The sequence below is a fragment of the Pseudochaenichthys georgianus genome, chromosome 8 (assembly GCF_902827115.2).
Source record: "Pseudochaenichthys georgianus chromosome 8, fPseGeo1.2, whole genome shotgun sequence".
Lineage (NCBI taxonomy): Eukaryota > Metazoa > Chordata > Actinopteri > Perciformes > Channichthyidae > Pseudochaenichthys > Pseudochaenichthys georgianus.
The window spans coordinates 27,521,362-27,540,791 of record NC_047510.2 but is presented as its reverse complement, the minus strand read 5'-3'; positions in this window follow the sequence as shown (position 1 = coordinate 27,540,791).

Genomic DNA, 19,430 nt, shown 5'->3' with positions numbered 1-19,430 from the left:
AGTAGTGAGAAAGTGCATTCATAAACTGTGTGAGGTTCACTGTTTTGTGTTTAGATCGCTCGAGGCAGCACTGCGTAGAAACATGGCGCCATCTGGCTGTGATCTGGCTCACTGCAAGTAGGACTCTTCACTCTGTTGCCACAGCATCAGCTTCATCACAGATATCAGTTTCATTTTTCCATAATCAGAGCTTTAATTGAATGACATAACATCAATTAATTCAAGGTCGCAAACACACCAGATATGTTTCCAAGGTGAATCTCTGGCTAAAGTCAAAGCAGCAGAGACGATGAAGCACATTAACAATGGACGTCCAGTCAGACTGAAGAGACACTTTACTTCCAGGAAGCTTTTAGCTCAGAAGATTATGTCAATTTGTGTTGAGGCTCGCTGTCTCCTCTCAGACACATCAGTCCCACAACAACAACAACAATAAGAGGAAACTAAATGACAAAGCAATGTGGAGAAACATACTAGGAACATTGGCAAGAAGAAGTACTTTAGAAAGTTATTTGAGACTATGAATTCGCAGAATACTTCTCTACCGTCAGAGGTGGGAAGCAGGGACAGACTCAAACCAAGTACAGACTCAGTGACAACAGAAACATGCAATGGATAAACTATGTAAAACATACATACAATATATGTTTAATTAATGTATAGCAATACCTTTATTATGGGTTAGGGTTAGGGTTAGTTAGTTAGTTAGTTAGTTAGTTAGTTAGTTAGTTAGTTAGTTAGTTAGTTAGTTAGTTAGTTAGTTATGTTCAGATTACTGTTATTGTGTACTGTCAAAACACTTTGACAAACAATTTGTTGATGCTTTGGCAACACTTTCTTGGAATTGTCACACTCAATTGTATGGGATTAACCTTCCTGTTATCCTTGGGTCAAATTTGTCCCATTTCCAAATGTTTTTATTTTGGAATAAGGTTGTTGTTTTTTGTTAATGCCAGATAAATAACGTGTGGTGTATAACACGTTTGATACACAAGAAAGAAATCCTAATCAGTTTCATTAAGTTCTGGGTTTTATTTAAATGTATAGCATCTGTGGTCTTCCAGGATCACATTTGTAAATCATTCAACATTTGTGCCTTTTTTAACTCATAGATGAGGTTTCATTTTGTGTAAATGAGCTCTATTGACCGTACATCTCAAAAAGAAGACGGAAGTAAGTCGGAATACGATGGTTTAAAATGTGTTATACAGGTTTGGGTCATTATATATACATGGTTTGTAAAATCGGTAGGAAAGAAGTTGCATTGTTGACGGGAAAACAACACAAAGGTTAAGATGAACACTTACATATTGCATGCAAGGCTTATGGCCTTTCCTACTTCCTGTCCCCTACTTCTGCAACCCTTGCACGGACCACAGCCATTTCCAAAATTGGCCTTCCTTTTGATCACAACACTTGTGAAATCTTGTGACTCCCTCAAGCCTCACCAGGCACATGGCCTGTAGCTGTCACCAGTTAAAAATAAAGTGTGTCACAATTTTGCTGAACTAAGGTTTACTTCAAATAGTTTGATTTGTTAATCCAATATTCCTAATGCTAATTTTACCCAACTCTTCTATCGAATCACTAGCTATTCCTGCTCTAGTGTTAGATTATCATGAACATGACATTTTGTATGAGCCGACCTTTTGAATCAGTCCCTTTTTTTGCAACGCTGGCAGTTATTTAAATGAGTGCAAAGCATTCAAATGATCTTTCTCCATGTCTTCATTTAAAATTATTTAAATAATTACTTTTTTTTATTTAAATGGATTTCTCCGTGACCTTACAAATTGTCTGACCTTTTCAAATACCTGTAGGTGGGAGGGGTAACAGTGCAATTTCCTGTCATAAGAAAACCAAAACAGGAAATGTGAAAAATGGTTGTATTGTCTGTTAAATCTGCACTCCTTAATAAAGAAAAAATTACATGTTACTTGTTAGAGGCTTTTATCCAAAGCGACTTACATACTCAGGGCAATCCCCACAGGAGCTATTTGGGGTGAAGTGTCTTTCCCAGGGACACAACGACATGCTGACTGCAGTGGGGTTTGAACCTGTGACCCCCTGATCCGAACACCAACGCACAACGCACAACACACAATCCACTGCGCCACACGCCACACATAAATAAATTAAATAAATTAAAAAGACCTGTAGGTGTCTTATTTGCGACTGCCATCAGCAGGTGTGCTCGGGCAGGAGGACGCAATTACAAATGTGGAGCTCTGGATGTGAATTTGAGGGCATCCATACATCGAGTTCACTCAGTTCACAGCAACTGCTGTCGACAGTGCGGATTATGAGGATCCGTTTTGACAGGAAGCTCTAACAGCAGATCGGATCCATGTGGGAATCTGAAACACCTGACACCAGCACCGCTAACTCCGACAGCCTGCCACGGCTCACACACTTTCATCTCCTTTATTAGCACCGACCAACACACACACTGTTCAGCTTCATTATCTGCCTGCCTGCCCTATAGCCTACAGTGGTGGAATAGGTACTCAGACTTATTACGTGAGTAAAAGTATGTACAGTGCCTTGCGAAAGTATTCACCCCCCTTGCCATTTTTCCTATTTTCTTGCATTAAAACCAAAAATAATATAATATTTTTGGGGGGATTTTATGGCAAGACCCCACACAAAGTCAGTCAAAATTGGTGAAGTGAAAGAAAAAAAGAGCACGTTTTAAAACATAACAAAAAATGTAAAACTGAAAAGTGGTGTGTATGTATTCACCCCCTTTGCTATTGAGCCCAAACAAAGACCTTCAGAGTCACACAATTATTTAAATAAACTTCACCTGTGTGCAATCAAGTGCCTCATTATCTCTAATTATTATATTAATTAATTATTATTATACAACTGTTGTAGAAGGCCTCCGTCTTCCATACCACAGCAAGTGGCCTTTCTAAGCAAGAAAACGACACCATGAAGACTAAAGAGCTCTCCAAACAGGTCAGGGACAAAGTTGTGGAAAAGTATGAGACAGGGTCGGGTTATAAAAAAATCTCACAAACTTTGAACAACACGAAGCACCATTAAATCCATTATTTTAAAATGTAAAAAATATGCAACAACAACAAACCTGCCAAGAGAGGGCCGCCCCCCAAAACTCTCACACCGTGCAAGGAGAGCATTGATCAGAGAGGCAACAAAGAGGCCGAGGATAACCCAGAAGGAGCCGGTAAGCTCCACAGCAGAGAGAGGAGCATCTGTACATAGGACCACAGTAAGCCGTACACTCCACAGAGCTGGGCTTTATGGAAGAGTCGCAAAACAAATAAGAAAACATGTTTGGAGTTCACCAAAAGGCATGTGGAAGATTCCCCAAACATGTGGAAGAAGGTCCTGTGGTCGGATGAGACTCAAATTGAACTTTTTGGCCATCAAGGTAAACGCTATGTCTGGCGCAAACCCAACACCTCTGATAACCCTCAGAACACCATCCCCACAGTGAAGCAAGGTGGTGGCAGCATCATGTTGGAGGGATGTTTTTCATCGGCAGGGAAGCTGGTAAAAATAGAAGGAGTGATGAATGGAGCTAAATACAGGGAAATAGTTGAGGAAACTGTGTTTCAGTCTGCCAGAGATTTGAGGCTTGGGCAGAGGTTCACCTTCCAGCAGGACAATGACCCAAAGCATACTGCTAAAGCAACACTAGAGTGGTTTAAGGGGAAACATTTAAATGTTTTGGAGTGGCCTAGTCAAAGCCCAGACCTTAATCCAATCGAAGATCTGTGGTACGTATGACCTAAAGAAGGCTGTATACGAGCGGAACCCATCTAACCTAAAGGAGCTGGAGCAGTTTTGCCAAGAAGAATGGAAACAAATCCCAGTGGAAAGATGTGCCAAGCTTATAGACACATACCCCAAGAGACTTGCAGCTGTTATTGCTGCAAAAGGTGGCTCTACAAAGTATTGACTTTGGGGGTGTGAATAGTTATGCACACTCGTGTTTTCAGTTCTAGGCATATTGTGTATATCAAATAATACAAATTCTCCAAAAATCTAATTAAATTAAATGTTTTAAAGCAATGAAACAAGAAAAATGCCAAGGGGGGTGAATACTTTTGCAAGCCACTGTATGTGTCTATCATAGTTGGTAAAGGTAGAGCTCATTTTAATGACTTTATATCGTTATATATTATGTATAATTAAATGTAAATATGTATGTATAAGTTGGAGAAGGGTTATAAAGAAGCAAAAATTGAAAAGTCTCTGTAAAAGTACCTTCAAATGTTGCTCAAGTACAGTTCTTGAATGAATGTACTTCACTACATTTGACCACTGGGTATATTTGCTGGTGTGTGCTTGATGCCAGTCGACATAACAGATTGATGGTTCCTCATCCACCTCTGAGCTTTGTTCACCGCTGCAGTCGTGCTTCATGAATGTGTGATACAATATTCTCAGGATTTTCCCCTTTCCCTCAGGCCCCCGAAAGCTCTCACATGCAGAGAGAAAGGTTTGCTTCTCTGCCAGGCATCTATGAATGAATACTGCTTCAGCCCTGAGGTACCAAAATGAAAACTCAACCCTGCTCTGAGGGTAGGACCACATCGTACACGACCCATGGCTTATTAATCATGTTACTTAACCGGGAGTCCGGCCTTGACAGGAGGGAACAGCGTATTCTGAACCCCAGAGACCAGGCAGGTACTGATAGTGTTACATGAACACCAGCTGAGCAACTCAAACACAAATAGGCTGCTGGAGTGTGATTTCACAGTGGGCAGAGAAAAACAGCCTGATCTTGTTTTGGTTTTTATTTGTTGTGCCTTTGACCAAAAGACGAAACTACAACTTATTTAACACCAGTTTAAAGGGGGCCTATCATTATTTGTAGGGTTTTCCCTTTCCTTTAGTGTGTTATATAGGTTTGTTGTGCACGTAAATGGTTTTCAAAGGCTCAAATTCGTGCCAGAGGGAAATTCTCTACACTCCCCCCTTGCCTGAAACCATGGATGTAATAAGAGAACTGGATACTGTCCTAAACAACTCTCATAAGCAACGAGGTGGCACAAAAAGTCGAAATTGCCTGCTGCTCTCAAGAGCAAAACGTCACAAATTACCCGTCATGCTAGCCTATCGAGAACAGAAGTACCCGTACGTGGTCTCATAGAGAGAAAAATAACTCTAAGACCCTAACGGTACGTCCACACAGCTACTTTTCAAAAATCTTGAAAATCTTGGAGCTGGGCGTGTCTGACAGCTTGGGGATTTTTTGCGAGCAATGCGACCAACAACCAATCACATGAATCTCCCGCCCCCGACATACAAAGCAAAAAACCCCAGGGATTTTATGCGAGCAATATAAATATATATAAACTCCCCAAACAGGCGAAAACCTACCAGTTTCACCCACTGTCTCTGCCACCTCCCTCCATGCCTGGTTCCTCCGGTTTGTATCCCGTTAATAGTTCTGGTCGTAAAGAACCGGGTGATTTGCTACCGTAATTTCTCGTTTGGAATATGAGGAAATGAACTGCGGTCTGGTTCTCCCTGCTTACACGCGGTTTGATTGGCTAGCGCTTCTACTGTCAGATTTGCATAAACGTGTTTGATTGGCTGGCGCTTCCAGCTCAGCTTCAAAAGTTGAACATTGCTCAACTTTTGAATCCTGGAGATCCTGGACATCCTGGAAATCTTCGCTTCGCTCCCCCACAATGCAGTTCGCGGAAAAGCGAGGCAAAGTGATGTCATCCCCATTCAAAGTCAATGGGCAGAGAAGCGTTGGAAGCGGTGGAAGTTGCTTCTGAAGCTGCTGTGTGGACGTACCGTTAGGCAGGGGTGTCAAACTCAATTTCATCACGGGCCACATTAGAATTATGGGTGCACTCAAAGGGCCGGTGGTAACTTTAAGACTATATAAATATACATAGATAAATATATATATTATATAAAATAATGTATTATTTTACAATATTTCCTCTGCATTGGATTATTATCGGATATGGTAATAACTTCATAATTAACTACGCCTGAAAGCATAAGTCTAGTAAATGCAAGTCTCTTCTGTGCCATCTCACAAAATGAGATGCATTGTGGGACATGTAGTTTATGGTGCTCCTCTAAAGCGGCACGTGACCTTATAATAAACGTATTATATTCTTTGCAAGCTCTTGTGGGCCACATCAAATGAAGTGGGGGGCCGGATTCGGCCCCCTCGCCTTGAGTTTGACACCCTTGCCCTAAGGATTCAAATAAGGGCTATAAAAGTGTTCATATTGGGTATTCTTTTTTGCTGTAAAAATGATTACCCGCTGATTTACAGATGTCTCTTTTGTGGTTGTATTACCACCGTTTGGCCACTACGAAATGTTTGTTTTCTTCCATAACATAGTGACATCACTATGTAACACTCACGCTTCCATTGGCTAACACTCAGACCCATTGTAGGTGAAATGCCAAGAGGCGGGACATCTTTAAGCGGAGGGTGAAGAGAGGTGCTGCAGCACAGGCAGTGTGACACAAAAAATAACTTTTTGAACATTAATGCCTGGAAACATGTAGGGGCACAAAATACAAATATAGTATGGATTTTTTAATCAGTGTGTTTGCTACAGCTAAAAGACTACGTGTGAGATGTGCTGGGGGAGAAGTGCTTTGAGGGCATTCTGGTTGAGAAATCGTACCCTTTGCCCAAGGATGGTGCTGTTCTTCCTTCAGATCATAACTGTGTCAGTCAAGGAAAAAATGGAGGATTTACTACTGTTCCCAGAGCCACGCTGAGGTCATGTACCCTGACGGACCTTTAGGGCTCCTGTTACAAGTACACCCACCCCCAGAGTAGTACTGTCACATGATCAGTGCCCATGCCACAACTGTGAGCTCAATATTTTCTATTGAATGTGATTTTTTTCAAATACGTTTGTGCTTACTCACTGGTTTTTGAAGCCAATTTTGTCTTACTTTGTTAACTTTTATGTTTTATATTAAATGAAAATAAAAACAAGCTTAAACATTTCTTGGTGAAAAAGGTTTTTCTCTGTAATTGATTTTTATTACACTGACTTTTTATAATCAAGGGTTAAAAGTATATCTGTGCTATTCTTTTGAGGAACCTCTAAGTATAATCTGTTGCACTGAAACAGTCAATTCCAAACTGGTTGAAACCATCCATCATTCAGGCACATAGGGACAGCACCTGGCTAATGCAATATGAGAAGACTTTTTTAAACCAACTTTCAAATGTTCACAAAATAGCTTGTGAAGTGCCCAGATGGGGTAAGTGTCGACTTTCCCCCTCTCTGAGCCTACTGTTGTGTGGCAGCAAAATGGCATGACATCTCAGTTATAGTTGCATTTTTTAGATGTATTGTGTCTTGCTCATTAAAAAATATATTTGTAAGGCCCTCAAAAGACCAGAGAGGTCCAAAGAAATAGTTTATATCTTAACGTGCAGGTCCAGCTCTGCTCATGGTACCAGTGGTGTGGTAACTGGTTAAAGTGGCTTGGTTTTGTACATACTGTAAGAGTAATGGATGTGTTTTACAGGCCCAGTAGAGTCCTCGCTGTTTATTAAGGCACGTACTTTACGCGGTTTGTGTCCCCGCCACGAAACCCGATCCAGTTCCTCCCATATCTGGAGTACTCCACTCCACTCCACTGCTATTGGCTGCTGTGCTAAAATGAGCATATTGACCCCAGTGAAATGCATTCTGGGAATATCCTCGCGTTGACTTGGCCTTATGGGGTCAGTGCTGTTTGTGGCCTTCAGATGCAGCAATGAGGTCATCGTCTAGACTCTACTCGCTCCTGCAGATGAGCATGAGGGATCTTCTCAGCCACCCTCAGTTATCCTAAATGTATCTTGGCTTTCACTTCAATCCGTTACAGGACAGTTTGTAAAGGCAGAACATAGATTTAGAGCTAAGTCATTGGAATGAAATCACTGTTATAAATAACCAGTAAAGTAATTTGTTCAAAATATAAATACCTAAGACAATGACCTCATCTTGCAGAATGGTCCATACCAGAATCACGTCAATATTACATATTTTTAATGTTGCAGGTGGTAAAGCGGGGCTATCTACTTGCAACAAATCATCATTTATCAGCTCAAGTATATTTCTTATTAAGTTTCAAGGAAGAAAAAGAACAAATGTCACGTCTTGAGAAATGTTCAATTGATGTTTTAGTACAGGCATCTGTATTTTCCATACAAGTTTTAGGGGTATGCGCTGGGACAAAGAGGATGAGTGCCTGCAGATTGTGCACTGATATTATTTGGAAAAAGGTAATTATTTATGCATGTAATATAACACAGGTGTTAGAATAATCCTGCATCTGTCACAGCAGTTCCCTGGTGGAAGTAAAGATCAAGTGAGTAAAGCTTAAGCTATCATATTTAACAGTATGCTTTTGACTCTTGTCATTGACAAGCATGCCACATGTCACTGAGCTGAATGCCATTGTGTGAAAGTGTGATACCCCATTGTCCTTCATGTGCTGCGTAAAGGTTAGATTGTAAGTAAGTCCACCTGCTCCATGTCCTCCGTCTTTAATTGCTTAAGCTCGCACAGATCCGGGACATTAATTACCCGCAACCTTGTACAACCTGCTCTCAGCACACACACTGGGGCAGGGAAGGTTCACGTCCTCTCCTTCATGGCCGAAACACACGGCCTCATTGTGCAATCAACACATTAGGCCCAGGTATGCACAACTGTTAACCTCTGAGCTCCTTTTCCATGGGTGTAGTCTCCGGCTGAGGTAACCCTATCCTCACACAAACACTCAGCCAGCCTTGGTGCAACTCCCTCTCCCCTCAGTGCTAAGTCCGAGCCCCGCTGCTCTCGCTGAGTCCTGGACAGCTGCTGTGCCTGTTTACGGCCTTCACCTCTCTGCCGGGCAGCGGCCCTCAGGCATGGTCATATCAGCACAAGTGCCTCTCAATGGGGAATCTTTTACCCCCCCCTGGTCTAATGGATGGACTGCAAATAACTATTAGAAACAGTCTATAAATGATTGTAACCTTCTCCCGAGACGGTTTATTCAAAGCTATACTGGAAGCCTTTTGATTCTGGGTCACTGGGAAATATTAGACTGCAATGTGTTTATGTGAGATATGTGCGGTCCAGCAGTGCATGGGTTTAAAAGCTCTGACCTTTGTTATGCCAACATTTAGACACGGCCTGAGCAATTATACTCCTCTTGGAACAAAAAGCACATTTACACTCCCAGTGTGAAGCCTGCAGGGTTCACTCAGACACACCTGCTATTACTGTAAATGATTTAGAAATATGTTGGTAACTACAGTTCATACGACCTGAAAACCAGATACATTTTTCATCATTCTGCAGAACACAATACACATCTGATGTTTAAGGTCACTACAGCCTTCTGTGACCATAAGTCCATGGGATCAGGAATACGTCTGTAAAATTGATCCCAGGTATAAAATAACTGACTTTAAGCTCTAATGGAACTCTTAGGCTAACACTTAACTCTGTGTGTTAACTCTTAACACTTACACTAAATCTAAATCTGGGGGTGGGGGTAATGCAAAATGTGTCCAAAGATGCCTAGAATTTTTATAGAATTGTGTTAAAAAGACATATCAATTCAGTTTGAGATATTAGCATCCAGCAGCTTTTCTTAGGGTTCACACAAGTTACATGGTGACTCTAATGGAAACTTCTGGAGCACAGAGTTGAAACACAATGAGACACAGGAGAGCTGGAACTTGATGGCTAACACTGAAGATTTATTTGAAGTTACGGCCGGAGAATTGACATTTGCTGCCGCCTAACCAATTCTAAAGATTTTGCACCCAGTTTAATGTATTTAGCTGGTTCTGAGAGAATAATCAACATTCTGCATAACAAAATAAAACGAGCAAAACTAAAACACCTCTATCATGTGACGCCAACAGACAGGGATAAGGAAACAAAACACAGAGTACAGCAGTCACAGGCCTGTGCTCAGTGAGGGCCTATAAAATATTTCCTCAACAGTGACGAAAACCTTCACTATTCTGATCCAAATATTATTTGCTACATTTAAATAACACTAAGACAAATGAAGTAGACCGGCTTCAACAGAATCGTTTATGATCCATCAGATGAATATCATTTTCCAACAAGGAAAGACCATGAAACAGTTACACTTTAAGGAATACTTTTTAACAAAGTTTCTCAAAGTATTGTTTTGTATTCTGACTGGGAGTCAATACCATTCCAGCATTGCTCTCTACAGCACTGGTGTTGTTAAAAAACCTAAAGGTAATGGATATGGAAACGATGTGCTCATGACTGGAGGGCAGTGTTTGGACTACAAAGTAACGCGTTACTGTAACGCCGTTATTTTTGGCAGTAACTAGTACTCTAACGCATTACTTTTTAAATTCAGTAACTCAGTTGCCGTTACTACATGGTGCGTTACTCCGTTACTGCGTTAGTTTTGTATATAGTCAACAGCCAGGTGAACAGAGATGAGAACTGTACTTAAGTACAGTACTTGAGTAAATGTACTTAAATACTTCCTGTGTCACATGCGGAGATGGGCTGTGGGCGTGTTTGTGTTGTTTACTAACAAGACTATCATGGCGGCGGCGGAGCTCAAGTCTAGTTTCTCCACCTGAAGATATTCTCACTATTTCACTTTTGTCGAGCACAAAGAAAAGAACGTTTTAATTAAATGTAAGTTGTGTCCTGGCGGGTCAAATAGCCTATCTACTGCCCAAACCAGTCATTCAAATCTCTTAAAACATATGCAAAAACAACATGCTGGGACGAAGCTAGTAGCTAAAACCACAGAGACTCAGCCGACGCCACTCCACCTGCACCTAAGCAACAGCGGCTGGATTTTAACCAAGGGACTGCTATCCAGGGAAAAGTCGATAAAGCCATTGCACGGTATGTTGTAGAACACATGCAGGCTATTGCTACAGTGGAATTACCCGCTTTCAGAGAGCTAGTTAGCATGATAGCATGTCCGGTGTTCCGGATTAACTGGTTCCCCGATCAACTGGTTGACAGATGTGGAGGCGTGGCCTTCGACTGAAATACACATTTCGATCGCTTCTTCTGTCGTTTACATAAATCTTTTGGTATATTTGGCTGGATAGGAACACTTTGATGCACATTCAGTACCAGTGTGTGAGGTTGTGGTTACGATGGCCATATCCGGACGCGAACAGCGAGGACTACAAAAAGAAAAACGAGTTGACTGGGGATGTCTGTTCAAAACATTGCGAGCTCCAATAAATCATTTAAACCAGCTATTGTTGGCAGACTTATTACTGAATATCGTTCTTAATGTGATACCAAGTCCATCTGAGACCTGTGTACACCTTCAGACAGCCTCCAAGTGAAGCACACGTTGTTTACTCACAGTTTGAAAGCAGCGTGGAGAAGTCTTCAGCTGTGTTAAACTGTGATCCCCTCGAATAAATCCTTAAAACCAGCTATTGTTGCCCGACTTATCACTGAATATCGTTCCTAATGTGATACCAAGTCCATCTGAGACATGTGTACACCTTCAGACAGCCTCCCAGTGAAGCGTACGTTGTTTACTCAGAGTTTGAAAGCAGCGTGGAGAAGTCTTCAGCTGTGTTAAACTGTGACCCTCTCAGGTAAACTGTGACCCTCTCAGGTAAACTGGGATTCGCCCATGGGAAAATGGGATCCGCCCAGGTTAAACTGTGTTACGACTTCTGTGGCTATCTACCAGCGATCATGTTTAATATGAAAGACACACACACATACATCCCTTATAAAAACGCCATTCTGCAGCACTCATCCAGATAACATGTGACTGTTAACTCGTTTTGCAAAGATAGCAGCAGAAATGTCATTGCTGCATGGGATATTAGACTTTAAAATGCTGATGGGTCATTAATGTTGGTCTCGGCAAACAATATTAGGAATCCTCTATTCAAACATAATAATTCAGTGTGCATCGACATGAAAATAACAAAAGCTCATGCTGGACTCAAACCCGAGTCCCAACAGCAAAAGTCACTCCAGCCCTGCGCGTTATGAGTGCGCCATAGATCAACACGACGTGGCAAACCACCACACTAATATTTTAGATTAACCTTGTTAAAAAGTTCCAGAAAAATGCAACCTGACCATCATTTATAATGTGAGCGAATGTATGTACACTTTAAGCCATATAATATACATATTATAATATACTGACTGAGGTCTGTATCAAGCCTCATTAAGACCCACCGAGATCAGATATCCTAGTTTATCAGCCTGCGAGCCCACATTATGTTGTGATAACTGTTAGTTTTACCGTGGTATCGTGTTGATCCGTGGCGCACTCATAACGCGCAGGGCTGGAGTGACTTTTGCTGTTGGGACTCGGGTTTGAGTCCAGCATGAGCTTTTGTTATTTTCATGTCGATGCACACTGAATTATTATGTTTGAATAGAGGATTCCTAATATTGTTTGCCGAGACCAACATTAATGACCCATCAGCATTTTAAAGTCTAATATCCCATGCAGCAATAACATTTCTGCTGCTATCTTTGCAAAACAAGTTAACAGTCACATCTTATCTGGATGAGTGCTGCAGAATGGCGTTTTTATAAGGGATGTATATGTGTGTGTGTCTTTCATATTAAACATGATCGCTGGTAGATAGCCACAGAAGTCGTAACACAGTTTAATCTGGGCGGATCCCATTTTCCCCTGGGTGGATCCCAGTTTACCTGAGAGGGTCACAGTTTACCTGAGAGGGTCACAGTTTAACACAGCTGAAAACTTCTCCACGCTGCTTTCAAACTCTGAGTAAACAACGTACGCTTCACTGAGAGGCTGTCTGAAGGTGTACACATGTCTCAGATGGACTTGGTATCACATTAGGAACGATATTCAGTGATAAGTCGGGCAACAATAGCTGGTTTTAAGGATTTATTCGAGCGGATCACAGCTTAACACAGCTGAAGACTTCTCCACGCTGCTTTCAAACTGTGAGTAAACAACGTGTGCTTCACTTGGAGGCTGTCTGAAGGTGTACACAGGTCTCAGATGGACTTGGTATCACATTAAGAACGATATTCAGTAATAAGTCTGCCAACAATAGCTGGTTTAAATGATTTATTGGAGCTCGCAATGTTTTGAACAGACATCCCCAGTCAACTCTTTCTTACTTTTTCTTTTTCGTAGTCCTCGCTGTTCGCGTCCGGATATCGCCATCGTAACCACAACCTCACACACTGGTACTGAATGTGCATCAAAGTGTTCCTATCCAGCCAATTATACCAAAAGATTTATGTAAACGACAGAAGAAGCGATCGAAATGTGTATTTCAGTCGAAGGCCACGCCTCCACATCTGTCAACCAGTTGATCTGGGAACCAGTTAAACAGGAACACCGGGCGGCACACGGCATATGAAACGGAAAACTTTTTCCAACTACCTGGAGAAAGAATATACAAAAATGTAAAGCCAGCTAATATCGATGCTATCCAGATTGCATGTCAAGTTGATCAACAGATTGTATTATTCTCCAATGCAATAACAGTACTGAAATGAAGGCTATAAGGGCATTAATATAATGGGAGCCCTTTTTTAAAGTAACTAAAACGTTACTTTTCACAGTAACGCATTACTTTTTGGTGTAAGTAATCAGTAAAGTAACTGAGTTACTTTTGAAATGAAGTAACTAGTAATGGTAACTAGTTACTGGTTTTCAGTAACTAGCACAACACTGCTGGAGGGTGCAGCAACTTAAGAGTCCAGAGTTATGGAAACCACGAGGGCCGTGTATTTTAGGAGCAGATAGCAGTTGGGCTCTTTTTAAACAGCAAATGGCTCAATTTACTTTTGGAAGGCTCGCCCATACGGCCTTGGCTGTTTGTGGGGACTCACCCTTTTGTAAGTTCATCATGCACACTAATCTTGTATTCCACATGCAAGCAATGACCCAGCTGCTGTTTCATTGAAAGCAAACGTGACAGAAGTTATCTATATGTATATACTTTACGCAGATCTGGAAGATCTGGAAGTTAGCATGGCACTGGTTCCTTCGGAGGGAAACAATGGGATTTTTCCATTGAATTTTGGATGGTTGCACAAAATAAACTCTGGCACAGATTAAATTTATTTTCTGATATTTACATGCTCTTTTTTCTGCACAGGTAAAAAGCTTGGCAATAACCGCTAAGGTAATGCCAGACTGGTCCTTGCTGTGATGACGTATTTTAGTCTCATTTAAGAAATGTAAAAGCTAGACAAGTGGGGTATCTACTTATGTATTTATTCATAGTAAAAATCTTAAAAATCTCTAAAGCTTGTGTTAACCTCAGACCTAATCTTAAGCATCTAACGAAAAGCCTATTCAAAAAAAGTGTGACTTTGAGAGGAGGGATCCAGAAGTGCAAAATGCTGACTCATTCCCAGGTTCTAATACAACTCTGTATTGGTCATAGACAGAAAGGGAAGGCCATTTGGGGTGTGATGCACTCCCAACTCTTCTCCTTTAATATAATAACAGCCAATAACTATTTTAGGTTAAATGTTGAAACTAAATAACAGGGTTTAAATGTCATCAGACTGGAACCAGCTTCAGCTGCAGGTCACTCTTTATCGCCAGTCTGGATTTAGATGCTCACTCATTTCCTCATGGCACTGCTCATGCCGTAATCATATTTTTTTTAAATCCCAAATGAGTATCTCTCCCTGGGCATCGATGGTCCAGACGATCAATACTCTGTTTACCACACAGTGATCCATCTGTGTTCACACACTGCCCGGTAAGACACGTACCCAAGCTAATGTTGTCAGCCATGGGACTGCGTGTGCCAGGGACAGCGGGTTGGTTTCTGAGAAAAGATGACGGGCGGTGTTTTTGATAAAAATAAACTTCGAGCAACCTGGCATGAGGTTTGCCTTTTCTGTCCACCATGCGCCTTACTTCTATTTAAAATGCCTGCTTAGTGTCCCCACAAAGCTGGGAAAATACATTAAAATGTATGCATATGGATTAATCAAACATATGACTTGGGTTACACTGACCTTTTTAGTGTTTATGAGGACTGCAGCCTACACACAGACAGGATGCTTCACGACTCTTATTTTTAGGCGATGGAGTCACCAACCTGCCTCCTACCTGCATCACGTGAGACGGTTGGGTGTTGAGGAATGCATAGCTGACTTTTTTGTAGCATGTATAGCCCAGTGATAAGTCTCTGTGACAGGTCGTTATTAAAGTTGTCATTCATTTATCTTCGGCTACATGTGTCCTGAACTGTGTGTCCCTGAATACCTGGCTGTGTTACCGTCGTAAGTGAAGCACACATTTACAGCTTGATTGTGTTGATAATCAGTTGAACGTGTCAGCATTTGAGTTAGTTTTCTTTGAACCTAAAGGATTCAACCAAGCAAAGCACTTTCTGCGAATCATAGTCATGGGTTGAGCCATTCTGCATGAAGTCTATGCTCACAAGTTACTCATTAGGTGTCGATTCCAATAGTAAAAAAAAAAAACATGAGTGGCTGCATCCCTCCAAAAATATTTTCTTAAACTATTTGTATATACTTGCTAGACACATTTAGCTGACCTCTTTCACATGACTGTAGAGACCTATGCTATATGTGACATAAGAACTGACTGCTGTCACATATTTCTGCATCAAGCATGTGAGAGAATAACAGAAAGGAAACTTGATATAGCATAGTGTGAAAAAATGCAACAAAGCAGCAACACAATTAAGAAGGTTTATTATTAACCAAAGTATTTCGGTCAAATACCGGCCTATTTTTTACACTTACCACACACTTTGTAAAACTATATTGGTTTTTGGGTAAATGTGTTATTGGTAGGCCACAGGCTAGAATTAAATGACCAAATCACATACTCGTTAAAATTGGTTAAACTGTAACAAAAAGACCTGATTGACAAACGTTGATCCAAAACATCAAGAATCTAGCGCAATGCTACATAATTAAAATAATATCAGGGCCAGAATCACAGATCTTGAGAGTGAAACCTTTTGTTATGAATAGTGGCTACGGGGCGAGTCATGGTTCATCATTTCTGAAGTGGATGCATTCTAGATAATCTGCCTGTGAATAGCATGTGAATGAAAACCCTCCTATCAGCAGCTAAACTTGCACTGCAGAGACACAAAGACAGGACGGTGGTTTTTAATAATTTTTTGGGGGAGGGGCATCCAGGCGGTGTTTTTAGGTCGGACTTTTTCGAGTTCATATCGCCACAGACACAGTTTGTTATAATGCAAATGCGATGTAATTTTTTTATTAAGGGCTGATCACTGTTGTTTACCTCATTTGGCAATAGACTCAACCGACATTGACTTAAAATAACAATCTTCAAGGTTATTACTTTAATCTTCATGTTAGAGCAGAGCACAAAGATAAATATTTAGTTTTTTTTTTTTTTTAAATATGTATTGTATTGTATTGTTAATCTTTCATTATTAGTTTTAGTCTTAATTGTTTTTGCTAAAATACTGGAAAAACATGTTCAAGGCCAGAGAACAATTCACATGACGCACATCTGTTTGAAGCAGGCGATTCAAGCAAATTATATTCAGGCAAGTTTAGGTTTTGCAGAGCTATTTATATTTTATTCATGTGTTAACCACATCTGTGCATATAAAGCAGCTTTTTAAGCAGCAGCAAAGAGACAACAAGATCAGTGTTTATGTAAGATGAGATCCATTATCACACATTTCAATTATGTTTTTTTTTACTTACACCAGTATTGATACAAAAAGCTTGGCACACACAGGCTGCAGCAATAACGACACTGGGGTCATGTCCTCTGCATTTTTCACTTTATTTTTAGGGAATGTGGGTTTTTAATAAGCATGTGGGGAGTTTACATTCTGCCATTACAAATTAACAGCCGGTGGTTATTTTACAAGCTGATTCGTGCACTTTTTGGTCTCAAAATATGTCATTTTAGGCAAACAGAAATAGCAGAGGATTGTAAGTCCTTGCTGTTTGAAGAGAACTGTGCAACACAATTGAAATACATTGCTAAATTGATAACCTGATTAAATATGATATACATTTTATAAACTGAGAAATACACACTTGGACTTGTTTGTATATACGGTCTAACCCTCTTGCCACACTCGAGCCCTGAACAGCCAATAGATGGGAAGGGGATTGTTGCCTCCCTGAGCTTGACACCACAGACACACGGTCCTTTTAAAGCATTACATGCAGCTTATATTCTATATTGTTTATTTGTATTTAGTGACCCCCTTAAAACATGCATGGATATGCCTCTAGTTTAACAAGGGTCCAAAACATAGCAAGACGATACCGATAAACAATTAAATAAAGATATACAAATAATTGGCAAGCTAAACAGATACAATAATGAAATGAAATCCTAACAGACTTATGAATAAATTAAACATTAAAACAGAGAGAAAGACACTTAAAATATATGAAATAAGCTTCATTAAGCTAACAAATAACTCAAATTAACAAATGAATTATACACATGTTAATACTCGCCTGTCTCTTTTATTTGGTAAGATATGTCTTTGTTTGCTTTAAAAGGTTATGTTGGTATTGATGGTGGATGTATATCTTTGTGCAGATATACAGCTGACGTGGGACAATATTGACCAACCAAACGTTACATTGAAGGAGCTGTTGACACCACGCAGACATGTGACTTTCTCCGTTTACTGTCAAAGATTGTTGTTGCTAACATTGTCTTTGGCCAAGTTCCATACACCTGAGTGTTTTCAACTCTGACTTCTTGGTAATTTGACAGATCATAACAGCCTGGAACTATGTATAGCAAGAAGTTGTAACCCGCTCTGGCATTTGCCCAAGAGCAGGCCTGACAGCGGGTCGATACAAACAAACATTTTCCACATGCTGAGGTTCTCGTTGCTTCTGGTGAGGAGTCTCGTGGAGAGACATGAAGGGAGCACCGCCAGGGCTCAGGGACGCCCCTGCACCCCCACAATACCATATAAGAGACTTTGACACCTGATAGCTGCTTCTAAAAGTCACTTCCTCGAGCTGTGAACATTCAAATACACTTCAATTTGTCCAGACATTAGCTGTAAGCCTCAGTCCCCTGCACCCCCTGTTTAGAAACCAGTAATGTGTGGAGGTGATGAATAATTAATTTGTGTTGGTATTTAGAGACGGGATCCACTCTTGCCATAGGAGAAATCAACTAATAAACTCCAGCTGGGATAGTCTGAGTCACATGACCTGAAAATATGCTACAAAACTGTCTTAACGGGCATGTGCAGTTAATAACTTGTGTTCTCAACTTAAAAACAAAGTTTTCTTCAGGTTTGTATGGCATACAATTGCTGTACAGCGGCGTTGTTAAAGAGGCACTATTGTGCTTTCTGGGTTGTCCCTTTCCTGTAGTGTGTTATATAAAAAAGCTGGAGAATTCATCTGTGGGTGTTTGCACCTGCTGTATCTGACTACTGTATATGGATTTCAATGACTACTTTTTTTACGATGTTGTATTTTAGTGTTGCGTCTGTGTTCAGTGTCCTGTCTGTCTGTATCTTTGTGTGGTAGTGTTACCACTGACAGGTCTCTCTTGAAAATGAGAGCTTGTATCTCAATGAGATTGTACACCTGTATAAATAAAGGCTACATAAAAAAAATATATAAGTTTTGTGCATGTACATGGTCTGCTAAGTCTAAAATCCCATCCAGAGGGAGTTTCTCTGCGGTGGGCTCTGGTTTCAGACCGGGTGAAAAGAGGTAGGCATTATAGGAGGCAATATGAGAACAATAAACCACTTCTTGAACATTGAAGCATGGAAAATGAGCATAATGGGGCAACTGTAAAAATATGAAAATGTATTGAAACGAAATACCTGAACACTCATGACATTGAAGTTAAAGGATATAATGTTGTACAACTCTTTAAGAGGCAGTACTTGTGTAAAGTAAGCAAAGAGGATGTGTCTAAAGACAGAGGATGTACTCCCTTTCCGACACAGTTAACATGTACAAGATGATGTGGCGGCGCAGGACATTAAGACCATCAATTCTTACTTGCCATCTTTATGAATCCTTCAGCAGGAAACACACTCTTAGCCGAAAGAGAGAAGAGCTTGGAACAGAACTTTTCGAAAAAATAAATACATCGACCATAAGGCTTGCAATATAAACTTTCCAACTACTGATCAAATCAACATTAAGGCCTTCTACAAATATGGGCGAACAGATGCTTTAACAATACGAATTACAATGGAATACAAACCAAACAGTTCAACCGGGGAGATCAAGTTCTGGAGCACAGTCATATTTTAAGTGGTTGGAGCTATGGTGAGAAACCAAAACCTTGGATTGGCAGCCACGGCATTTCGTCTGTAACATTGGCAGCATCTGTGAAATGCCCACGTCTTCTTCCAAAGGTTTAGTGAACCAGTTATAACCAGCTGTTCCCATCATGGAAGTCTGTGTGGGGGCAGCTGCACACAGTTTTACAGCACCATTCAC